General features: G+C 38.6%; 1 long non-coding RNA gene across 7 annotated transcripts in view; it reads left to right on the forward strand.

Moving 5' to 3' along the window:
- Positions 1-26790, forward strand: part of LOC119534607 — a 75752-nt gene extending 48962 nt beyond the window's left edge. The window contains exons 6-10 of one of the 7 annotated variants that reach the window (XR_005217070.1): positions 20586-20794; positions 21432-21533; positions 21747-21831; positions 25538-25633; positions 26719-26790. This is a non-coding gene — a long non-coding RNA (uncharacterized LOC119534607). Of the gene's footprint in view, positions 1-2115; positions 3018-20585; positions 20795-20889; positions 21078-21431; positions 21534-21743; positions 22261-25537; positions 25869-26718 lie in introns of those variants that run through there. The other 6 variants (XR_005217073.1, XR_005217072.1, XR_005217069.1 and 3 more) reach the window with 6 other exon arrangements.
- Positions 26791-27180: the final 390 nt, after the last annotated feature.

A 27180-nucleotide genomic window follows, 5' to 3' on the forward strand; every position in this document is an offset into this window, starting at 1 on the left:
ACGTTCTACTTGATACTGTCGAGGGGCTATTTATGATTTTATCCTACAATTATGGGTTTGAATTAGCAAAATTAGGAGGAGTCTAGAAACTATTTGTTGGCCATGCTCACTGAGCTGTAGTCTTTGGGAAATAAATCAAATAAGCTCATGGTCACCATGGAGCCCTCTTTACATTGTAAGATACTGTCTGATGGAATTAGAGATTCTGTTGCCCTCCCTTAGCACCAGGGAGCAGAAGTCTAAGGGTCTGACTTTCACTGAACTCAGGAAAACAGTTATCCATAGGCAAAAAAGGAAATCCATCCTATGGACCCAAAGTTTTTTGGCTGCTGAAAGCCCTTTCACATCTTGTTAAGTCACGGGTCTATTGGATGAAAGAGAGAAATAGTTTTGGAGAGGACTAAGAGGAGAAATAGGTGGAAAAAATGATTGCTTGTATAATTGCTTGATTTAAGGAAAATCCTTATAGAAAAGTTCACCTTTCTGCCTCAGAGTTTTTCAATTGCTATCTTTGTTTTTAAAGGGTGTTTAAAGAATTAACTAAATGTGTGCATGCATATTACTTCATATTAAATTTGATAGTGAGATGCTAATGGGGAAATCAACTGTCATGCATTTCTACAGAGCTCTATCTGTTGTGATAATTTAGGCAATATTTCTTTGATAACAACCACCTCTTAGTACTTCTTAAAGCTCTACTTATAAAACAGAGCTTGGAAGCATCGAAACACACTTGATAACAGCTGGATTCAAACCAAGAGAACCCAATACCCCTTCTAGGGCCTACATGAGAGGACAATGGTTTATATTTACTTTAATTTGGGTGAGCACATCCCTTTGGATTCCAGAAATCATAATCTAAGATTCTCAAAGACACTGGTGTCTAGATATAAATCTCACCTTGCTTGTACCTTTATCACATGATCTAGGATCATAACAGAAGTATGATTTAGTCATTCTGTAATTTTTCTTTCTTAATTTTTCTATCTCTCTCCCTCTCCCTTTTTATCTTTCCCTCCCTCCTTTCCTTCCTTCCTCCTTCTCTTTCTTTCTCTCTCCTCTTTCTTGCCACATTCTCTACTTGTGCTTTTGCACTTAGAGATAATGCAAAATCATGGTATTTAATGACTGAAAATGTTGTTTGTGTTTTGGGTCCCTTGGAAGATTTTAGAGTACACAAAAAATGTTCCAGTTGCTTATTGTGCTTGGAATGGAATGTTATATATTTAGTGAAATTATTTGCCATTTCTGTGTTCATTTAATCTCTGGGACAGGGAGATTTTCTCAGCAGTCTAGACTGAGCCAAGATGGAAGGAGAGAAACCTGATGCACGTATGTCGTTTTGAGGAGATACCAAAGAAACAGTCTAAAATATTTATTTGTTAGCACCCTGGGGTTCCTAAACAGATGCTGTTCAAACATCCTGAAGCACACAGCATTTGTGGTGTGAGGCAAAACCATTCTGTAAAAGGGTGGAGTCCGCTTCTTTCACTGTTTACCCATTGTGGGATTGGAAACATTACTGGGGCACTGTTCAATTAAAAATAATAGAAAACCTCATTTAGTTAGAAGGGAAGTAAGCATTCTTCCAGAAAGGATGGGAGAACTTATTTAGCTAATTTTAGTTTGCAGCTCAAATTCCAGAATCAAATCTAAATTCTTTGGTGTTTTAGTTTCCTTGCCACTGACAAAAGGCAGCTGCCTGCTCTTTAAAGAAAAGACTCTAAAATTTTAAAAGTATCCTGGAACCAAATGGCTATTAAATGATTATATTTTGGTAATTTAAGTGAAAATGAATCAGAAAAAATGATAAATTGTGAATTTTAAAATCAATGTAGAAAATGTTCAAAGAACCACATACTCATTTTGTCTGGGCAATACACATAATAATTTATAACATTCAAAAAATCCTAATCTTTGTGTGAGTTGTATGTAACTATGTAACATTAAATAATCTGGAATTATTCAGAATGTGAACTCTTTTCCAGATTACCAAGCACAGTAATCCAGATGCATGTAGAGTAGTAAATAAAGCAAAATACAGTTAATGTATGATTTTTACTTGCAAGAAGATGAGGCAGAGTAACAGAAACATCTTCTTTGGTTTGATTACAGACCAGCAAGGATCGAGGTCGCAGTTGGGTGAATTTTTCCACTTCTACCTTCACTAGCACCCCTAAAAAGTTCTACTCCACTACAACACTCTGCATGGTGCATGCCAGCCAGTAGGCACACCTACTACTGCATAGAGGAAAGACATTTAAGTAACCAAAAATCAAAAACTGTACATCATCTTCCAGTAAAACTACAGAAGGCTTTGATGATGTTATCAACTGTGTTTTAGTTAAAGCAGTGTGTATTTCAACCACCAGAGAGTCAAACAATGGAAAAATATTCTCTCACCTTAGTCCCATCTCCAAATCTGACCCCTTATTCCTGAAATCTACAGTAGAGAACACAGATCAGTGCATAATAATGCTAAAACCATGAGGCCTGGGTCTGAAGTACAGAGGAGTAGAGTATTTGCTCTTTTCCATGCCATCTGCAAAGCCTGGTGCAGTGCCTGGCACAGAACGGGCACTCATGACACACGTGCTTGGTGAACTCATCATGAGCAGCAAGGCTGGTGGTCTTGCTGAGTATAAGTCAGAAGGTGACTCCATAGTCCAACTAATTCCATTACAGCAGTTTGTCTCTTTGGTAGGTTCACTCATTCTACAAGTATAGTAGTTTAGTTCCTCCTATGTGTGGGATATGCCTGGGATCTTCTGTGGTCAATTTCTGCCCTGTGCCCATGTTACTCCATGCTCCTGGGGTATCCTTTCCGGGAGGCCCACTTCCTCTTTAGCCTATGAAATGCATTCACCTGACACCAGTTGTCTATTCTTATTTTGCAACAACTTTTTGTTAACATAAATCGGGAATAAGAGTCTACATAAGTGAACTTCCCAGGCAACAGAAACTTACCCCTACTCCTTGAAATATCATTTAAATAAAATTTGCCATTTTGATGGCATAATCTCTCAAATGCATTGTGTGTTTTCTTACTGTGCTAAACATAATTGAATAAATTCTTAATATTTGTTTTTGTGTCTCTGATGCTGAGCACAGTACCTGCTAAATAGAAAATATTGGGTCTCAGTAAGTGCGTTTTAAGGAAAAATAAACTCAGGAACCATTGAGGAACATGTAGCTGCCCTTCACTGGAAAGCCCCATTTTCAATTTCAGAGAGCCCTTATTCTTTCTAATTGTTGGGTGGTCACTGCCTGCTGCTCCTCTCTGGAAATAATTCCTTTCTAATCTCCTGTAGATTGAAAAACCAATTATCAGCCTTCTCGGTTCTATTTGAGGGCCTGAGGTTCCCCCTGAGCCTATAATGTACTTTAATTTTCATATTATATTGTGGAAATAAACAGTTAAATTTAAGGTTTTATTTCAACTGCAGGTAATGCTTTTTTTAATTATTGTGCTTTGCTTTAATTTTTATAGATTACTGCATTTATGCTTGTAAAAGCTGACTCTATGTTTGATATTGGGCAATTGACAACTTTTAAGCCCCACTCCCACCCCTTTCCCTGTTGTACCACATCTGGACAGAATCATCAGGAAGCCAGGTGCTCTCTCCCTTGACATGGGGGCCATGCAACAACCCACCCAACTCCCAGCCCCCACCCAACAGCTCACAGGAGCCCTCAACCCAGGTCCACCCACAGACTCAATAAAAACCAAAACCACTTGCCCCTTCCTTTACTCAAGTCATTTGAGCTTGGGTGCCTATCACGCTCTCCCCCAAAAGTCCCATTATGTGAATAATAATTTTCTTCATACCCTCTTGGTGTGTGTGTGGCATCATCTGTCTCAACATCTAAACCAATTTTGTCCTCCACGAGGGAATCACAACATGATATCTGAAGGGCTAATTTATGTAAATACTGCAAAATTCCAAAGATAAGAAGTTATCTAGTGAAAAGTAAATACTCCTTCCATCTCTGACTCCCATCTACTGAGTTTCTTGCCCCAGAAGCAATCATTATCGGTTTCCTATATATCTTTCCAAAGATTTTATAAGCATTATATTTTCTTTTTTCATAACAGGTATACTTTCTTCTGCACTTTGCTTGTTTCATGATATATCTTGGAAATCATTTCAATGCTTATATAGCTGTTTCATTCTTTTAATGGATACATACTATTCTTCTTTGTGGCTTTATTATAATTCATTCAATCAATTCCGTGATAAAGGACATTTGAGTTGTTCCAATAGGTTATATTTTTTGTATTTAGTAAACATTCCCACACATTTCCTGTAGGAGACTATAGGTGTGAATGCAACACTTCATTTTATTGATATGAGGAATTCAAAAAGTGTACCAGACATAAACTATTTCTGGAAGAATTATTTTAGGGTGTGCTTCAGCAAGAAGAAAAAGTAATTTATGTGATTGAGTCAGTCATCAAAAAGCTCCCAAAAAAGAAAAGTCCAGGACCAGATGGCTTCACATGTGAATTCTACCAAGTATTCAAGAAAGAATTAGTACCAACCCTGCTCAAAGCCTTCAAAAAAAATTGAGGAGGAGGGAAAGCTACCTAACTCATTCTATGAAGCCAACATCACCCTAATACCAAAGTCAGACAAAGATACTACAAAAAAAAAAAAAAATTATAGACCAATCTCTTTAATGAATATATATGCAAAAATCCTCAACAAAATACTCGCAAATCTAGTCCAGCAGCACATTAAAAGAATTATACACCATGACAAGGTAGGATTTATTCCAGGTATGCAAGACTGGTTCAAGACAAGAAAATCAATTATTGTAGTATACCACATTAATAAATCAAAGTGGAAGAAAGACATGATCATCTCAATTGATGCAGAAAAGGCATTTGACAAAATTCAACATCCTTTCTTGATGAAAACACTTCAAAGGATAGGAATAGAAGGGAACTTTCTCAATATGATAAAGCAATATATGAAAAACCCACAGCTAACATCATTGTATTTAGGGTGTGCTTCAATGGGGAAGCACTGAAAGCTTTCCCTCTAAGATCAGGAACAAGACAAGGACGCCCACTGTCACCATTGTTATTCAACATTGTGCTGGAAGTTCTAGCTAGAGTAGTTAGGCAAGAAAAAGAAATAAAACTCATATAAATTGGAGAAGAAGAAGTAAAACTTTCACTGTTTGCAGATGACATGATCCTATATGTAAAAAATCCAGAAAAAATCTACAGGAAAGCTACTAGAGCTAATCAATGAATAGAGCAAAGTGGCAGTCTACAAGATCAACACACAAAAATCAGTAGTGTTCCTATACACAAGTAATGAGCAACAGGAGGAGGAAATCAAGAAAAAAATTCCATTTAAATACAATAGCAACCAAAAAAATCAAGTGTTTAGGAATAGACTTAACCAAGGCCACAAAAGACCTGTACACAGAAAACTAAAAGAAAATGCTAAAAGAAATCAAACAGGTCCTAAAAAAATGGAAGAACATACCGTGTTCATGGTTTGGAAGACTAAATGTAGTTAAGAAGTCAATTCTACCTAAATTGATTTATAGATTCAACGCAACACCAATAATCCCAACACTTATTTGCAGAAATAGAAAAACCAATAACCAAATTTACATGGAAGGGCAGGGTGCCCCAAATAGCCAAAATTATCTTGAGAAAGAAGAACGAAGTGAGAGGTCTCACACTACCTGACTCTAAAGAATAGTACAAAGCTACAGTGGTCAAAACAGCATGGTACTGGCATAAAGATAGATACACTAACCAATGGAACTGAATTGAGTGTTCAAAAATAAACCCTTGCATCGATGGACAATTGATCTTTGATAAGGCAGTCACGACAATGCAATTGGGACAAAGCAGCCTCTTCAATAAATGGTGTTTGGAGAATTGGATATCCATATCCAAAAGAATGAAAGAGGACTCCTGTCTCACACCTTATACAAAAATTAACTCGAAATGGATCAAAGACCTAAACATTAGCACTAAGACCATAAGACTTTTAGAAGAAAATGTAGGGAAATACCTTAAAGATTTGTGATAGGAGGCGGTTTCCTAGACCTTACACCCAAAGCGTGAGCAATTAAAGAAGAAATAGAGAAATGGGATCTCCTCAAAATTAAACACTTTTGTACATCAAAGGACTTTGTCAGAAAAGTAAAAAGGCAGCCTATGCAATGGGAGACAATATTTGGAAACCATATATCAGATTAGGGTTTACTATCCAGAATATATAAAGAGATCCTACAATTCAACAACAGAAAGACAAACAACCCAATTTAAAAAATGGGCAAAAGACATGGATAGACACTTTTCTGAAGCAGAAATATATGGCTCACAAACATATAAATACAAGTGCTGGAGAAAACATGGAGAAAATGATGTATGTGTATTAACTATTGGTGGAGAAGTAGAATAGTGTAGCCTATCTGGAGTATAGTGTGGTGGTTCCACAAGAAGCTAAGTATGTGGGGACCATAAGGTCCTGCAACCTCATTACAGGGTTTATATTTGGAAGATCTGAGAGCAGGGACAGGAATGGACATTTGCATACTGGTGTTTATGGCTGCAGTATTCACAATTTGCAATAGATGTAGGTGGTCTAAGGGTTCATCAACTGGTGAACTGTGATGTATGCATAAGATAGAATATTGAGCAGCTGCAAGAAGGAATGAATCCATAAGACCATGCAACTAGGTGAACAGATCTTGAGGACATCATTTTGAGTGAAGTATGCCAGAAATGAAAGGACAAATATTTTAATGCCTCACTAATATGGAGTAACTATAATGTATAAACTCTGAGAATTGAATCGCAGAGCACAGCTTACCAGGGAAATGCTTATTGTAATGGTTCCCAGATGGCAAGCTCTTACAGCAGTCACATATACTCCTGAGTTGTAATGGTTACCTCCAAATTCTGAGATGCTGAGCTCTTTGTGTATAAGCTGGTCAGTTTCTAGAACTTTGGGTACCTGTTGTGATACCTGAAACTCAGAGCTAGAGCTCAGCAGCTATAAATATCAGTATTACATCATACAGCAACTGTTAAAAAAAGCTGAAAAAGAGTGCAGACTTCAGTTAGAGATATGGATGAAGAAGATCTGGTTAGGACTAAGGCAAATCAGTCCAAAGAGTAAAAGACGTTATTGACTGTGTTTTAGAACTTCAACTTCTGTGTGAGAACAAGGGAAGAAATGTTTATTTAGTGCAGGATCTGTATTTTCTGCAGCACACTAAATAATTTAATTTGTATGGTCAGTTTCTTCAAACACCATAATTACATGGAACTTTCAATAAGAAGTGAGATCTGGTAGGTTTGTACAGGTTAGTGTGAAATCCCAATACATCCCAAAGTAATTTGGGCAGAGAATAAAAATATATTGGCAGGCCCCGCCTGAGGAACTGGGGGAAAATGCAGAAATGTTGGACGTCCCCATCTGGGTTATTACTGATATTCTTACAAACATTGAGGACTTACAATTTAGTAGGTCGAGCCCTCAATCTTGGGGCTTGCCCTTATGAAACTTGTTACTGCAAAGAAGAGGCCAAACCTCCTTCTAATTGTGCCTAAGAGTCTCCCCCAGAGTATCTCTTTGTTGCTCAGATGGAGCCTCTCTCTAAGCCCACTCAGCATGTGAACTCACTGCCCTCCCCACTATGTCCCCACTATGTGGGACATGACTATCAGGGGTGTAAATACCCCTGGCAACGCGGCACATGACTCCCGGGAATGAGCCTGGACCCGGCATCGTAGGACTGAGAAAATCTTCTTAACCAAAAAGGGGAAGTGAAATGAAACAAAATAAAGTTTCAATCAGTGGCTGAGAGATTTCAAATGGAGTTGAGCGGTCACTCTGGAGGGTATAGCTATGCAATATATAGATATCCCTTTTTAGTTTTTAGTGTATTGGAATAGCTAGAAGGAAATACCTGAAACTGGAAATGCAACCCAGTAGCTTTGATTCTTGAAGACGATTACATAAGTATGTAGCTTACATGGTGTGACTGTATGATTGTGAAAACCTGGTGGCTCGCACTCTCTTTATCCAGTATATACACAGATGAGTAGAAAAATGGGGACAAAAACTAAATGAAAAATGGGGTGGGATGAGGGGAGGGATGGAGTGCATTGAGTGTTCTTTTTTACTTTTATATTCTTATTTTTATTCTTTTTGGAGTATGGAAAATGTTCAAAAATTGATTGTGGTGATGAATGCACAACTATGTGGCGGTATGTGAACAGCTGATTTTACACTGGGGATGAGTGTATGGTATGTAGTTATAGCTCAATAAAACTGAATTTAAAAAAGCAACAAAAGAGATCTAGAGAATGTAGACAGGAAAAGTGAATAAAATTTCAACTGAAATTAATAGCATTAAAATAGAAAACAAATTGAAATAAATGTTTGGCAAGTATAATCAAGAAGAAAATGGAGAAGTTACAAATGAGCACAGTAGGATTGAAAAAGCGTGGAAAACTATGGATTCAGAGAATTTTCTTGCATGTTGTAGGAAAATGGGAGGCAAATATAAAACTCAAATTGATAGATACAATTATATAGAGTTAAAAACATCTCATGACAAAAATACCATGTTCAAAACCAAAATAATAAGGATGGAGTGGGGAAAGTGACACACTGGAGTGAGTGCCTATAACACATACATCAAACAAAGGGCTAGTGGTAAATGTTTGAAGGATTCCTTCAAACTAGTGAAAAAAGAGCAACAGTCAATTAGAAAGAAGAGCAAAAGGCAATAAGCTGAGAATACGCTCTGAAAGAAACACAAATGACTTTAATCCAAGTGAAAAAAATGTTCAATTTCACTTATAATAAATTAATTACAAAGTATTTTTCATCCATCAGATTGGCAAAAAAAGTTAAAAAGTTTAATAATATACCTTTTATAGGGGAAACTCTCATACTTTGTTCATGGAATATAAAATATCTTTTTACCTGAAATAACTATAAAAAGTAAAAATGAGTGTATACCCTTTGACTTAGTCATTCAACATTTAGAAATGCATGCTACAGCAGTACTCACACACGTTCATGAAGATATTTGTGCAAGGATATTAATTGGAGAACCAGAGATTGGAAATACCCTACATTTTCATGAAAAGGGATAGGTTGGATAAATTATGATATATCAGTAGAATACCATACTTTATTGCATTAAAAAGTGCACTTCTGTACAAATTGATATGTAAGCATCTTCAAATAGTAATAGTATGTGAATGCCATAAAGGTGCATAGCAGTGGATATCATGTGCAACTTTTGGATTTTAAAAAGATTCTTTTTATCCACAAGTATTTCCAGTACATAAAACATACACACACATTTGTATATGCATAAAATATCCCTGCAAAGGGATGAATCAAGAAACCTGTAAAAATGATAGCCTGTAAGTGGTTAGTAGAGAAACTGAGGACAGTCAATGGAAGAAGGAGGGAGGCTTACTATTTACTGTATACCACCTTTTAAAAACTATTTAATTCTTACCACGGACATATATTACCTTTCCAAAATAACAAATAAACATTTTTGAAATTTTAAAATAACTTATAACTTTATTTTAATGCATTTAAAAATAGGCTTGTTGTTGCTCAGATGTGGCTCTCTCTCTCTGGCTAAGCCAACTTGAAAGGTGAAATCACTGCCCTCCCCCCTACGTGGGATCAGACACCCAGGAGAGTGAATCTCCCTGGCAACGTGGAATATGACTCCCGGGGAGGCATGTAGACCTGGCATCGTGGGACGGAGAAGATCTTCTTGACCAAAAGGGGGATGTGAAAGGAAATGAAATAAGCTTCAGTAGCAGAGAGATTCCAAAAGGAGCCGAGAGGTCACTCTGGTGGGCACTCTTACGCACACTTTAGACAACGCTTTTTAGGTTCTAAAGAATTGGGGTAGCTGGTGGTAGATACCTGAAACTATCAAACTACAACCCAGAACCCATGAATCTCGAAGACAGTTGTATAAAAATGTAGCTTATGAGGGGTGACAATGGGATTGGGAAAGCCATAAGGACCACACTCCACTTTGTCTAGTTTATGGATGGAAGAGTAGAAAAATAGGGGAAGGAAACAAACAGACAAAGGTACCCAGTGTTCTTTTTTACTTCAATTGCTCTTTTTCACTCTAATTATTATTCTTGTTATTTTTGTGTGTGTGCTAATGAAGGTGTCAGGGATTGATTTAGGTGATGAATGTACAACTATGTAATGGTACTGTGAACAATCGAAAGTATGATTTGTTTTGTATGACTGCGTGGTATGTGAATATATCTCAATAAAATGAAGATAAAAAAAAAAAGACAAAAAAAAATAGGCTTGGATAAAGAGTTATCTAGAAAAATAAAAGTTACAAATTTGCCTGAACATGGAGAAGGCCTAAATAAACCAGTATAGAAGAAAGTAAAATGCTGTCAATAAGCACCAAGCTCAACAGTTTGCGGAAGCTATACCAACCTTCAGGGACTCATAATCCCCAAGTGATAATTTTTTTAAAATTCCAAAACACAGAAAATAATAAGCCACTCTCTTCAGTTGTTATGGTTAGCATGACCCTGTTAACAAATTGGACAACAACAACACAAGAAAGTAAATCTAGTTAATCAGCATAGAGGAAAATCTCCTAATTGAAAAATTTGCAAAACTAATCCATTGGTATATATTTAAAAAATCATCGCCAACTAGTTTGCCAAGGAATGCAGTGAAAATCCATAAGAAAATCTGTCATTGTAATTCAGATTAAATGGAAAATTGTTACCTCAATAAATACCAATAAAAAAGTATTTGTAAAGTTCAATAATGTAAGATTTTTTAAAACATACATAACTTTGAAAAAGGGTATACTGTATACCAAAACCACTGGCGAAAAGTAAAGAAAGGTAAGATTATTCCATTATATGGTATTGGAGCAATTTATGATTAAAAACTTCTTATAAAAGTAGAATTGATGGGGATTTCCAGACACCAAGGAAATGTGCAGCGTGTCCGAGAGTTACTGCCACTACCTGTACAAGACCTGTGCCGTGACTCCAGAAATCAAGTGTCAAGAGGGATAGGCAGAGAGAGGGAAAGCAAAGGGGCCAAGCAAGGAGGAAGACTGAAGCAGCTATTCACCTTGGCTGATGCGAGTTTCAGAGTCCTCATCTTGCCCCAGCCCACCTCACCCGACCCCCACCCCCATCCCCACCCCCACCCCCCCAGTACTTTAATTCCAGGAGATGCTGAAATATACTTTTAAGAAACAAAAATTTCCCTTTGTTAAATGCATTTGGGAAGAGTAGCATGTGAACTTCTCTTGATTGGATATTCATGAAACATAATAGCATATAGAAAACTTTGGGAAACGGAATAAACAAATAAATCATCCTGACCTTTTCTTTTTTTTTTTTTTAAACCATCTTTGTTGTTGTGGTTGTCCCTTGGTATTTCTCATAATTACTGCAGAGCCTTGTTCTATGTAACGTGAGTTTGGGAAACACTGTCTTAGCATGTAGAGAATGTTTGTTGACAAGCCGCATGGAAGACTCAGCCAAGAAGCAAACCCTAGAGTCCTTAGCATCATGATCGCCAAAATGCTCATGTACGGTCAACCTCAGCCAGGAAAAACGATAGCCATGGTCTTGACTTTGCCACCTTCTGGGACCGTCTTAACTTCTTCTGTCTTCAGTTTCAATTCCAATTTCTGATCGGAGCCTCTTATTCTTCTACGTTTCTCACCCATTTACTCTCAACTTTGAATCTTAAAATATCCAAACTAAGCATGGCCCCTAGATTACCTGGCTCATTTCACTTTCCCACCAATTCAGTCCAATGATAAATAAACATTTCTAGGGATGGGACCCAGGAGTCTTCATTTTAACAAGCTCTTCTGCTGGATTCTTACGGCCATTAGAGTCTGAGACCTATTCTTCTAATTTCCCCCGTTATCCACTCCCATCACTTCCCATCATGATTTCACTTCTTTTCTAGCTGGCCTAAACTTGTGGGGCATCACTCTACTGGCTTCTCTGCCAGCACTCTGAACCTCCTCAGCATATTATGAATCCTTCACTGCCCACACCAGCAAGCCACCAAACTGGAATCACGCTGACTTTCTCAGCTTTACACGGTTCCCCGCAAATATCTGGGAGAGAAGCTTAAGACCCTGGAGTGATGCGGTGAAACAGTCGTCTTCTGTACCTTTTGGCAATCTCTAATCAGTTCCATCTCCCATTCTGGGCATTGGCAGTTTGACAGTTTCAACCACTCCCTTGAAAGCTTTGTGCTCAACTTTCCCATCTCTCTGGCTGTTGCTTTACTGAGCTATTAGGCAAGCACATTCTAAGCATTTTATCCCTTTACCTTAAAGTTCCCATGACTGTGAGAATCCTCTTATTTTTCTTTCTTCAAGAATATTCTTTTTAGCATTGAGACTAATTTCATCCCTTTCCATCTGCTATAATTTCAGAATATCTTTTCATTAATTTCATTCTGTCATATTTTTAGAATTTTCTCCTCTTTTAGTTCCTCTTTCTTATCTAAACATACACACACAAGCACATCCCCCAAACAAACAAAAAAGCACCTCATTTGATCCATAGCTCCTTTCCTATGAACAGTATAGTTCTTTGAAACAGAAGAAATTTTTCACTCTTAATTTAAATCTATACATCCCCTTACATAGAACAAAATGGAAACATCAGAAAATTTAAAGAAGAAAAAATATTCACTAAGTTCATAACCAAATACAACAATTTATTACCTTTAATTTTGTCTTTGTGTAGTTTATTTAGTTGAGCTAATACGGCATGTAATGTTTTTTAAACATAACATTTATCTTTTAAAAACTCTAGTATTCTAATGTTTGTACAGCAGTCTATGGAATTGGTGTAACATTTTAACAGTTCTTCTTTCATTGAACATATTTTTTCTCCCCAATTTCTTACTAGAATAAATAATGTTGTAATTTGCCTTGAATGTAAATCTTTGCATCTACAATTATCTCCTTATGATAGTTTCCTAGAAGTGGAATTCTGTGACAGAATATGAACTTATTTAAAGCTCTTGTCATTTACTATCAAAATACATTCCAAAATGTACAGACCTGTTTGTAATTTAACATCCATTTATGAGAGTGTGCATTGCACAGTATTTGAATATTGTGATTCTTAGGGAAAAAATTACCAACAGTAATTTTTGTCACTCTTACAATTGTGATTACCATTAAAACTATGGTGATTATGGCCTCTAGTATGTTGTTTTTAGTCTATAAGAAAAGTCTAGATTTGAAGATGATAAGAAATTTATGGATGACCATGTTCAGCCTTTCTATTGGCTTCTGGAAAACTTAAAGCCACATTTACAATATGCCTTTAGAAAGCATCTCAACATTCACGGCATGAATTTATTGCACTGTTGTCACTGCCAAACCCATCTACGTTATTGTATATTTATTTCCTTTTGCTCTTTTATTAATTTTTAAATTATTTTATTTTGTTACATCACCTGTAACTTTGAAAGCCATATCAAGTCTAATTTCAGAATCAAATGGGACATAAATAAGTAAATACCAAATTTGAGGTATTGCATAGTCAGGCCCTTTACCAAATTTTTTTATCTTTGCCCACTTGTTATATAGCACAACACTCTCTTCTTGATTCCAATACCCCCCACCTTATCAATCCCTGCTCCCCCCAAGAAATCATATTGAAAATGTTCTGTGAATGATCAAAAATTTGATTTACATATGAATCTAAATTTTCTTCTTTTTTTAAAGGTTAGGGTTAATCTATTTGGGATCTCTTTTGGCTTGATGTGTATGAAACTACTCTTTTTCTGTTTCTTCCAAAAATTACCCATTTCCCTTCATGATTATTAAATTATTCATCTTTTTCTTTGATTGGTGATCCTTCCTGTAATTTATACTATGATCATAGATATGCATACGCTATTTTAATCAACTATAATACTTCCTAGAGAAATTTCACCACAATGCTTTTTAAAAACTAGCAACAAAAAATATTTTTGTCTCATTATTAATCTGAGTTTAACTTAGATTCAATTAGCCAGTTACATATATATATATATCTCCAATATTTTATTATACTTTGAATAATACTCTATTTACAAATTTTGGAGGAGACCAGTAAATCAGTGATCTCTGAACTTTAGTCATTAAATCACTTTCTTGATTTTTACCATCTGTATGTCCAAACTGTGCTGCTACTTAGTTAATATTTCAATTATCCATGTAAATGAATTGCATGAGTTAAGAAAGGAAGAAGAGAGGAAAGGGAGGGAATGGATTTAGGTACAAGGGGCACAGCCAGCTCCTTCGTAACTGCTCTTTCCCACTGGTGACAAACTGAGTTTCTTTCCCTTACTTAAAATTCCTGAGAGCTCTTACAATGACTTATCGTGGCTGACTAGCTGTTGTTGAGCCCAGGGCTAACTCATCATGCAGCCATCCCTGGTCCTGTTTGCACATCACCGGCACGGACCCTGTGTATCTCTGGATGCCTTTCAGCTTAGATCATATATGAAGCCAGAGTTTGCCATAAGCCATTGTTTATAGCACTTTGTGCATTGTGCTAGATGTTTGCTTATTTTATTGAATTGGATGCTAATGAATTTTAAGGGTTATCACTTTCTTCTTGCAGCTTCATGTTAGTGATAAGAGAAAGGAAGTGATTTGGCTAACATTCCTTGGTGTTGATTTTAAACTTTGTGTCACATACATACACTTGGAGAAGGAAGAATGGGAAGTCAGTGCCTAGGCAAGCAGCTTATCTACAGGAATAAATTGTCTTCCATCCATAACAGAAAAATCGATAGGAATATGGCCCAGGAATTCTGTCCACCTTTAAAAAGGAGTAGACCCAAAAGTTACTAGGAATGGTATTAGCTCCCTTAGTATTGTGTAATCATTGTTGGGATGTAGGGAATAAAATACTTAAGATATCCCACAAAGACATATAGAAATGAATATTTTTAACCCTCTGCTATTATTCCCTATTATAGTTTACTTGGATCTTTCTCTCTGTAGCTGCGTTTAATCTGTTATTTAACCTGCCCAACTAAGTTTTTAATTTCAGTGACTAGAATTCTTGTTTTACTTTATTTCACTTTTTGAATCCTAGAAATTCTGTTTCTTTATAAAATTGCCTTTTCCTTTCTTATAGAGTCATATTTTTTCTTCGTATTTCTTAAATCAATTTAAAATGCAGTCTCTTTTGGGTTATTCTATCTCAGGTTCTTGGGCTTCTAATCCTCTTCTATGCTATGTCTGTTAGCTCCTCCTTCTGTAGATTATTTCTTTGTGTAGTTTCCAGTGTTTTTCTGAGTTCATCTTCTGCATGAATGTGTGTGTGTGTGCGTGTGTGTGCATAGTGCAGGGTGGAACTGGTGTTACAGAGTTTTGCATCTGTTACATCAAAGGACTCCAAAAGTAGCACTTGTCCAGGATGAGTTTTTATATGAATTTTTTCTAAATTAGACAGAAAATGAAAATTTGGACTTTCACACCCATAGAGACAATGTCACACTTGGCAGAGATAAGGTTTCACATTACTTTTCTGGGTCAGTGAGCAGGGTTGTGTCTTTTGTCAGTGGTATTTATTTCATTCCATAATGTGCTTCAGTTACTCTCAGCTAAATTGTAAGTTCCTAGCCCCTTGCTCAGGAATTGGTAAGAGGTACTTGAACCTAACCAAAATTTATAATGATTATTCTGGTACCTTAGTGGGAACATCAATGAAATCTCATAGAAATGTGCTTGAATAGATCCTGTTTCCATCCTCTTACAAGATGAAACCCAAAATTAGACTCCATTTTAGTTGGTTAGCCCTAAGTTGCTAAGGCCTGATTAATTTCAATTTGAAAATTCAAGGAACTTACAAAATGAAATGGGCAATTTTGCAATAATATGTCATTCATTAAAGGGGTCATTCATTTGACATTATTAGAACTTGTAAGAAAAATATTTAAAATGAAAAGATTGTATGGAAGGAAAACAAATGGTTTTAAGTGAATTTAAATATGTGTTTTCAGCCTGGGCCATGTCTACAAACCATGTAAATTAAGACCTTGTCCAAAAAGAAGAAAATGAAAGATGAGTTTGGTTAATTAAAATGTTTCTAAAATATATTAGTATGGGTTCCAAAAAAGATTTCTGAAATCTCATAATATCCAATCAGTAATAACCAATTAATGAATAAAATGCTGAAAAATATAAATTTTATTATAACACTAAATATCCCGGAAATGTCTTTGAAATTCTGATGAAAAAAAGTCAATTTTTTTTCTTACAATTAGCCACCATTGGGATTAGCTGTTTTTTTCCAAGAGGGCAGGAACTGGAGAGTCAGCTACTGGATTCTGCTAGTATCCAGTTGGCCCAGAAAATAAAAATTACATTCTAGCATTTTCATCTTAGATGCATACAAGGAAATTATTGTGAAACAACACTGTTTCTATAAGAGAAAAAGCAGCAACATTTTTAGAAAATCTATTACTTCAAGATTAGCACTTAGCTCGTGGGAAAGACAACAACTGAACAGCAGTCCAACGCTAGGAAATTCTGGAAAAGGCATATGGTGTTGTGTCAAATGCTACAGAACTGAAGATTCCTTTCTTACAGATAAATCAGAATGCCAAAAAAGCAGCCTCTTTATATTTAAGTAGATTATATGTTAAATATTAGGAAATACGAAGTATTGACTGAGAATCAGTCAAGTCCAGAAGAGGAAATGAAGTAAGATTTTGGATATCATTTGTGCCTCCTGGGACCAACTGAAGACCAAATACAATGGTTATTGTATTTATTTCAATAACCATAATACATTAAGTCTTTATGAGATTACACCCAGCTACATCCCTGAAAGAGCTCTGGAATGGCAGGAGAAATTCCGAGAAGTGCAAAACATGGACTTTCTTTGACATCTCTTATGCCATTTTGTTCTATAGGTTTAACTTTTCATTTGTCCCACTTCTGTGATAATCAGTTCTATGTGGATTCTTACCTGGTTCACAGAGTGAACCAGGCCTGACCTAGTCTCACTTCAGCCCTATTTTTGCATTCCTTAGACTTGCTGCCCCAGAGATTTAATCTTGACATCATGGTGAAGTACACCTTGGGAACTAGTTCAAAACTCATGTGTGTGCATCTCAGAACTGTGGGGGATTTAATGGCCTGAGAAGCAAAACTTTGACCAGTAAGTGAGAGGAGCTGATGGGATAAATGCTTCCACCTTTCTTCCCTGGACAGAGAATCATACAGTTCCTCAACTGATCTCAAAAGGTCGAGCAAGTAGCATCCTTAGCACTAAGTGGCCTCCTAGATGGCTTAACTTTGTATTGGTTCTCATTCCTTCCTGCTCCTCACTTCTTGGTCTCACTCCTGCTTCCTGAATCATAAGTCTGAATAAAATCCTTGCAATTAAATACACACACACACACACACACACACACGTATATATAAGGAAATAGACAAGATCAGTACTTCTCTGTAGAGATGTTCAACGAGGGTTATTTCTAGAAATCCCTTCTAATATAATGAACATTGGGGAAATAAACTCTGAAATACTTCTATTCCAAGTAGTCTGTAAAATGGTAACAGGAAGCTACAAGACAAGAAATCTCCCCTAAGACATAGAACAACAGGAACAGCAAAACCACCCTGTAACTAAATATTCCTGCAACCTACCATTTAACCAATTAAGACTCTGGGAGTATAGAAAGTTCCCAGAGAAAAAGGTAGGAAGAAAAAGTACCAGCTATTGATCATATAACTGGCTTAGCCTAATCCCCTGTGGGGGCATCCAGCATGCGAGACCGTGGAGGCAATGGCTGTCAGAATCAGCATTTATCCATGAGAGGAAGGTAAGAGCTCAGACTATGGAGTCAGACCAAGTTTCTAATCCCAGCTTCTCCTCGGGAGGCTTCCAGTGATGTATGTAATAAAAACAACTAGTCAAGAGCCAACATTTATTTATCACTTTCTGTGTGCCAGGCCCTGTTCTAGGTTTACCTCCTTGAATAGTCACAACAAGCCTAAGTGAATCCTGGGCTCTTTTCCAACAAGTCTTGCCCCCAGGCACATGGCTTCACCTCTTTGCTACATTAGCCTTTGCGTAAACACTGAGAGAGAAATCACAAGGCCTATGTGACCTTGGGCAAGACACTCACCCTCTCTGTGCCTTATTTTAAAACGAGGATGGATACTACTAGTACTTACCTTATAAAGTTGCAATGAGGTTCAAATAAAATCACACTCAAGTACTCTTAGCATCATATCTGACATAGGAATCGTTATTCTCCTCTCACTAACCCTACCATTCAGATGTCCCAGGCCCATGTGCAATCCAGGTTTCTTTACACCTCTGCGGTTTATAATTATTAAGGGGCCACATTAACCATAATAATAATAATATAAAATCTCACAGAATCCTGGCCCCACCCCCTTTGCAGTTCATCTCGGCCTCCCCACTGTTTCTTCCCTCACTCCCTCCCTCTGCTCTCCAGGAGTCGTGGAGTGTCTCATGTGTACTCACCAGCAGACCTGGATGTGTAATGCCTGCTCCCAGAAGCAATTTCCAGGGCCCTCAAAGCCACTGTGGGCAGCCCCTGGCCATCACCCCTGCTGCCCAGCCCTTTGAGGATGAAAACATGGCCCATGCTATTGTCTGCCGAAGCTCCCAGAGCTCCAGACCAGGAAAGACCAAATGGCTCCTCCTGAATAGAAAGAAAACTTTCTTTTTCCCCCTCCCCAAAACCTCACTCTGTCACTTTGGCCCTTAATTGTTTACATCCAGTCCTTGGTGTTAAAACATCTCCCTCAGCCTCTGTCTGCAGCAATGGTCCATGAGGCTGAGGCCAAGTTCATATCTCTGGCCTGGGGAACAGATGCCATCTGCTAGGCTGAGATCTTGGCTAAACAAGTGTGGGGGAAAAGACACTGATATGAATCCACTAATGCCCCCAAACCAGGGAGTTTAAAATAGGACAATCAACATCCTTGGTTTGCCTGGGATTTTCCAGGCTTGAGCTCTGAATCTCCCATGTAATAGGAACCTTCCTTTGTCCAGAGCAAACCAGGATGATTGGTCACCCTTGACTAAATACACCCACTTACCAGGGGGCAGCATCTCTGAAATGGTCCACGTCTCTGACGGCCAGGCTTCTCCAGCAGGATCTATGGCTGCTGTGAGAACATCCTGCATGCCCGTGTGAGATCATAGGTTACACTAACACTGCTTCCCCAGACAGGTGCCCTGGTTTATTCCCTACCAAAATGTTTGTTGTGGTGTCGACATGTGCTTTGTCTCAAGTGGCTGTGTTATAGAAGTCATACTATCCCATCTGGTCCAGATACATTAAGATGATTGGAAATGTCCTTTCTCAAATTTCCTCCCCACATTCCTACCTCTATCTATTTTCTGAGACTTTCCAATTCTCCACTTCCTTTAACATTGTCCAGAGAATCCTCCTTCTGTGTGTGTGGCCTCCCAGTGTCCCACATTGCTGTTAATTGGGGGTCTGTGGTTTATTCACTCTGCATCATTTCAGAAATGTTCCTTTCTTGGCAAGGAAACCTTTCTACATCCCACACTTCTGATTACAAGAATCTCAGGCTGCATACACATAGTCATCCTGCTCCCTTTCTCTCTCACTCTTTCTTTCCTTCCTTCCTTTCTTCCTTCCTTCCTTCCTTCCTTTCTTTAATTCTTTCTTTCTTTCTCTCTTTCTTTCTTTCTTTTCTTTTCCTTTCTTTTCCTTCCTTCCTTCCTTCCTTCCTTCCTTCCTCCCTCCCTCCTCCCTCCCTTCTCTCTCCATCTCTCTCTCTCTCTCTCTCTCTCTCTCTCTCTCTCTCTCTCTCTCTCTCTCTCGTTATTCTTATTTCATGAGCAATTGTCATTTTTATGAAAAGAAGTCAAAATATACCTATCTTGGCTTCAGGGTTAGCTGTTAACAAAGATTCATCAAATATCCTAATAGTTTGAGACAGACTCGATGGTTCTGATTTCTTTTAATCAGGTTAGTCTCTGATGTCATGAAGGGACAACTCTTCCCATCAATCCAAGTTTGCCAACTCTGAGCACCCTTACCTCTCCCTACCACTCTTCCCTAGTAGCTGTCCACTCCCAGCCATCTCCCCCCTGCAGTGGGTGCTAGAGCTCCTTCCTAGGGCTGGGAACTCCAGGGTGGGCTGCCCCTCCCAGTAGAGGGGATCCAGCCAAAAGGGCAGGGCTCTGGGATGGAAAGACTTCCCATTCTCCATGGTAACCCTGGCTTCAGGCGGTGGTGAGCTCCACAGTCTTGCTTCTCCAAAGGACCTTGGCAAGTTGCATGCGCCAACTTACAGCCATGAGGCACCCGGACAGGTGGTGGCAGGGACTGGGCTGAGCAGGGAAAGGCGAGTTCCTGACATTCCGAAGGGGGTCCTGTGCTTTATGTTTTTACACTAATGGCAGGGCAGAAACCTTTCTCAGCTCATAACCCCTGAGCCTCCATGTGCTCCTTGGGCTGAGCCCAAACCATGGCAGAGCTTTTACTTTCTAATCCACAATCTCTTCCCAGGTGCAAACCCTCCCCAGAAGTGCCCAGAAGTGTCCAGAAGTGCCAGGTCAGGACTGATTCAGGAAGCTGCCACCTCTAGATTCCCCTCCTGTGTGGAGTTACTTTTCCTTCTCAAGAAGTACATTGCTTGACCCCTACAGTTAAGATTTGAAGGGAGGCCACCAGCTGGGATTTCAAAAGAAAGGAAAACAACCCTTGGTGATGCCCAGGTAAGCTGCGGTCAGGAATCTGGGGGATTTGCCCTTCCCTCAGTGGCCCCCACATTCTTTGATATGTGCAACTGACACCTTTTTCCATCTTACAGGAAGTGCTTGCAAATGCAGCTTCTAGCTGCCCTCCCTCTTCCAACCAGGTTTCAGAACTAATTTTCTCTTTTATTCAAATTCTGAGATTGCCACCCCCCAGATGAATTCCTGTCCCCACTTTGCCACGTAAGTGGCAACTCTTCTCACTACAGAAAACCAGAACATTCAAATTCAGTTCCAGCAGATTACCCCTGAACTCTAACTCAATTAATTGTATTGTGTATCCAAGTGTATATTTTTCATTAAAGTCCTCTTTTGTCTAATATTTATTCATTTCTCATGTATCAATAACATTTCTATTCTAATAGGCACTATCTTTTTATAGTACTTTACATCACAATAAGAATTCTATAATTATTCATCTAAGTGTTTGTTGCACGTTTGCTTGTTCTACTAAATTTTAATCACCATTAGGGTAGGAGGCAAATGTGGTTTGTCCATTGCTGTATCCTTGACCATTTATAGAGCATAGTTTTTGTTCAATAAATATTTGTTGGGTGAATTAAAACATAACTAAAGTGATACTATAATTTCGCTGCAGAAAAAATGGCCTTTTAATGAAAACCATACCACACAACTTAAAGACAGTCTACCAATGGATGCCGGAGAACATTTTCCTTTCTGGAGAACTACAGATGTTGAGGTAAATACTTGAGGCAGCCAACATGTGGTTCCTGGACCATGTGAGAGGTCAGGCAGGAACTTGCCCAGCATGGGTTTAGTTACAGTGTATATATAAAACAGAGACCAATCATAATTTTGCATCTGTAATTAGGCCTTTGATTTAATCTCTCTCTACTTCATTTCCTCTCTCAGCAAAATGAAAAGTAATAATCTCCACCGTTCTTTTAAGCAGAAACATTTTTGATGCTGTTGGAAAGAAACAGAGAAGCGATGAGCAAATTTGTAGAGGATGTGTCAATGGATTTCCAAATTGGGAGGTTTGTAAACCATTTTGCTTCAGCTCCACTGACCCCCTTGCTGTTCCTCTAACATGCCAAGCATACTTCTGCCTCAGGACCTTAGCATACCATGTTTCTTCGGCCTGCAAAGCTCTTGCCCAAGACTTCTGCCTTACTTTCTTTTTTTTCTCTCAGTCACTTCTTCATGTGGACCTTGGCAAACCCCCTGCAAGAAACAGAAACTTCACCCCTGTCCTTCCCCCACCAGACTCTCTAGCCATCTTACCATTCTTTATTTTTCTGTATGGGGTTTTATCACCAAATGACATATGATCAATTTTAAAAATTGATTTTTAATTACTTCCCCCGCTCCATAGGATATAAGTTACATGAGGACAAGAACGTTGTTTCACTGCCAAATTTTTATTGCTAAAAACAGCATGTGCTATGTAGTAGACACTCAATAAATATCTGAGAAATCAATACTTGAATGAGGCTGAAGTGTGTGCTGGCTTGGATGCATTGTGTCCTGTTCTAGTTTGCTAATGCTGCTGGAATGGAAAACACCAGAGATGGATTGGCTTTCATAAAAGGGGGTTTATTTAGTTACACATTTACAGTCTTAAGGCTGTAAAGTGTCCAAGGTAACACATCAGCAAATTGGGTACCTTCACTGGAGGATGGCCAATGGTGTCCGGAAAACCTCTGTTAGCTGGGAAGGCACGTGGCTGGTGTCTGCTCCAAAGTTCTGGTTTCAAAATGGCTTTCTTCCAGGACGTTCCTCTCTAGGCTGCAGTTCCTCAAAAATGTCACTCTTAGTTGCACTTGGGGTATTTGTCCTCTCTTAGCTTCTCTGGAGCAAGAGTCTGCTTTCAAATAAGCCAGACATAAGGACAAATATTGCAGGGTCTCACTGATAAGAACTAATTATAATATGTAAACTCATAGACATGAAATATAAGGTACCAAAATATAGGACGAGGCTTAAGAATGGGGAGTGGTTGCTTAGTATGAGCAGAATGTTCAACTAGGATGAACTTAAATGTTTGGAAATGAACAGAGGTGTTGGTAGCAAGATGTGAGAATCACTAACAGTGCCGAATGGTGTGTGAATGAGGTGGAAAGGGGAAGCTCAGAGTCATATATGTCACCAGAAGGAAAGTTGGAGGTCAAAAGATGGGAATGTATAAAACTGAATCCTGTGGTGGGCAATGTCCATGATTAACTGTACAAATATTAGAAAACTCTTCCATGAACCAGAACAAATGTATGACAATACAACTAGAAGATAATAATAGAGAGGCATATAGGGAAGAAATATGTACCTATTGCAAACTGTATACTACTGTTAGTAGTATTTCAACATTCTTTCATAAACAGTAACAAATGTACTATACCAACAATTGAGGGGGGTTGGTTAGGGATATGGGAGGATTTGAGTTTCCTTTTCTTTTTTTTTTTTTTCATCTTTCACTTTATTTCTTGTCTGGAGTAATGAAAAGTTTCTAAAAATTGAACAAAAATTAAGTGCAGTGATGGATGCACAGCTGTATGAGGATATTAGGGACAACTGATTTTACACTTTGGATCTTTGGATAATTGTATGGTATCTGAACAATCCCAATAAAAATTAAAAAGAAAAAAAAAGAGTTTGCTTTCAACAGCCGTCTTCAAACTGTCTCTCATCTGCAGCTCCTGTGCTTTCTTCAAAGTATCCCTCTTGGCTGTAGCAACTTGCTCCTTCTGGTTGTCAGCTTATTTATATGGCTCCAGTGATTTAATTCAGACCCACCCTGAATGGGCGGGCCAACACCTCCATGGAAATTATCCAATCAGAGTCATCTCCCATAGTTGGTTGGGGCGCATCTCCATGGAAACACTCAAAGAATTACAATCTAATTAACACTGATAGGTCTGCCCACACAAGATTACATCAAAGATAGTGGCATTTGGGGGGACATAATACATTCAGACTGGCACATGTCCCCCAAAACACCATGATCTTTGATGCAAACTTGTAGGGGCTGATGTATTAATATTGATTGGGTTGGAACCTTTTGATTGGATGTTTCCATGGAGATATGACCTGCCCAACTGAGTGATGACTTTGATTGGATAATTTCCATGGAGGTGTTATCACATCCATTCAGGGTGGTCTCAATTAAATCACTGGAGCCATATAAATGAACTGACAAACAGAAGGAGCGGAGCAACTTAGAGTGACATTTTGAAGAGTTGCTGCAGCTAAGAGAGAACAAAACACCCCAGGAGCAACATTTTGGAGAACGCCATTTTGAAACGCAACCTGGGAGCAAGTGGACGCCAGCCACGTGCCTTCCGAACTAACAGAGGTTTTCCAGACACCAATGGCCATCCTTTAGTGAAGGTACCCTACGGTTGATGCCTTACCTTAGACACTTTATGGCCTTAAGATTGTAACCAAATAAACCCCCTTTATAAAAGCCAGTCCATTTCTGGTGTTTTGCAAATGGCAGCATCAGCAAACCAGAACAAAGTGGCTAAGGCTTTCCTGAAAAAACTATTAGTTTGACCCTAGTATTGATGAAGGCTTCCCAGTGGTGTCCAGAACCAAGAGCTGACTATATGCTTTTCTTCTCAGCTCTGCATTCAGTGACATCAAGTTGGTAACTTAGACTTGGCCATGGTGGAAATATTTATATCACAGAAATTGGCAAATGCTACAAATGAGGGCATTTGTCTTTGCTTTTTTTTGCCCCTGGGGATGCACTTCTTAAACATTTTCCCATCATAACACTGGACTTACATTATTTATATTAAAAAAAAAAAGTGTGCTGAAAAGGATGTGCTTATTAGACATGCTACAATTCAATCCACCCAAGTGGAAGGGGAGGTTTTACAGGACTCAAGGATGGAAGAAAAACTAGATAAAATTGGTGACAAGTAGAAAATTGGGATCTAAGGAAAATTAAATTCAAATAATTTTGAAGAAGTCAAAGTGTAGGAAATCATTGACCACAACTAGGTATTCTGTAAGAATATGGTTCTAAGTAAAGAATTTAAAATTAAATCTCAGATCACAAGGAAGACTGCTTCAACTGGCTGAGCCCTAGGGCCAGAAGCCAAGCTTATTCCTGCACTTTCCTTCCAGGGTCCCGGGCTGAGATACAGACAGTTTTATGAATAATGCAAAGTTCGGGAGATGTATCTTAAATACAAATCGGATGTGCTTGTTTCACTTGCAAGTTCAAAACTGTCAGTGCTGCTCCCTATGTTACAGAAAAACATCCAACTCCTAGAGTTGGACTCACAGGGAAGGCTTTTACCTTCTCCCTCTAACCAAACTTTCACCATCTACCTTTACCTCACCACGATATTCTAATCATACAAAAATGCAGCTGTTCTCCTAGCAGGCCTCCTTGGAAGGACCAGCGGCCTTTTGCTGGACTCGAGTGCCAGTTCTGATCTGCCCCTAGGGCTTCCCCTCCTTCTGTATGTCATCTCCCTCAGCCTTGTCCCTAAAAGAGTGTGGGGGGGTGGGCAGGGGGCACCTCTTAGTATTTCTGCTCACGTACATGCCATTCTGTCTGCCTGGAGTGCAGACTTCTCCTTCTTCACTGACAAACTCCTTCTCATTCTTCAAGATTTATCTCAGATAGTGCGTCCACCTTGAATTCTTCCCTGACTTTCAGTACTTTGGGGATCCTAGAGAAGTGGTATTTCGCATTCTCTAACTATTTGCATTCTATTTCTAATACCAAAAAAGGAAAAGAAGAGAAATAAATGACGGAAAGAAATGCATTTACAGGATACCGTGTCTACAAAGCACATCAGACAACTGCCTTTCTGTGGAAACATGGATGTTAGTGAGATAACAATCCCCTATTCTGTGTACTTATTTCTCTGTATGTCTCTCTCCCAACTGATCTTAAAATATATGCGATGGGGGCTGTTGTTGCTAGTTTTTCAGTTGTGAAATCAGTCTATGAACATAGCTAATTATAAAATTCAAACAGCACAGAAATATATTGAATAATAACTGGAAGTTTCCTTCATATCTCCTAATTCCACTCCACTTGCCAAAGATAGAAAACTGGCTTGGTGCATCCTTCCAGTTAGCAGGTGTGTGGGGGCTTATATGTGTGATTTCATAAACACATCTTTTATTTGTTTGCTATTTGTTATATAATGAAATCAGATTACACAAAGTTACTGTTCTGTGAGCATTTTTTTTTTTAATTTTAGCGTGTATCTTGGCAGTTTTTCTATGCCCAAATATAATGCAAAGTGCTAAATAGTATGTCATACTCTATTTTAACAGGGTCTTTTTAATGGATAAATGCTTGTGCCTAATTTTTTGCCACTTCATACAAAGTTGCAAAAGATGTACTTAAACACATATCTTTGGGTACAAATACAAGGATTCCACAGGGTAAATTTCTGAAAGTGGAAATGGTGAGTCAAAACATAAGCACATTTCAAATTTGGGCAAGTATTGTCAAACTGCTGTCCAAATAGGATGCCCCAAACTACATTCCCACCATCAGTGTATATGAAAACTAATTCTCCTTACCATTGCTCACAAGCAGTGGATGTTATGAACTTTTAAAAATAGTAAAATGGATTTATGAACCGGCAACTCAGCTGCTCTATGTTGGAGGCTATAAATCAAATCCTTCAGTGTTTCAGGTTTTTGGATGTGTGTATGCATACGTGTGTGTGCATGGACACGTGTGTGCATGTGCATGTGTGTGTGATGGCATGAGTGTGATCATGTGTGCATGTACGTATGTGAAGACTTTTGATTCATACTTTTTGTGCAACTGCATGTTTTCCACTCAGCATCTGGTGGTATCTCTTGCTCTTTAGAGAGACAATGACTCTTGGAACTTGGTTTGCTAAGGTCACCCCTGGGGCCTCTGTTGAGTCTGTACCCTATTGATACAGGCCACGTCTGCAAAAACCTTCCCTCGCCAGGCAGCAGGTGTCCAGGGTGCACAGGGCAGTGTGGAGCATCACAGTCAGCAGAGGTCATTGCTGAGAACTGAGCCACTCGAGAGGTAAAATGAGAATCTACTGGAGGTGGCCGAGGCCCCTCCCTGGCCAACCTGGTTTATTTAGTCTGGGAGGACAGGAGGGTAGGCAGAAAGCCCTGTGGACCTTTGCACTCGTCCAGGTAAACTCATTTATCAGGGAATGGGAGTGAGGGAGGCAGTGATGTGGAGGGGTGTACTGCTTTTCACCTCCTGGGAATGAGGATCAATGATCAGCCCTGAGACTCTCCACATGCTTTCTCAGGAGGAACTAAGGGGTCTTCTTGTTTGGTGACAGAGATCTTTTGTTATAATCCACACGCAGAGTGGCAGTCATTTTGCACGAGTCCACAGGACAGGGCAAACCCTACATAAG

This window comes from Choloepus didactylus, chromosome 5, assembly GCF_015220235.1.
Source record: "Choloepus didactylus isolate mChoDid1 chromosome 5, mChoDid1.pri, whole genome shotgun sequence".
Lineage (NCBI taxonomy): Eukaryota > Metazoa > Chordata > Mammalia > Pilosa > Megalonychidae > Choloepus > Choloepus didactylus.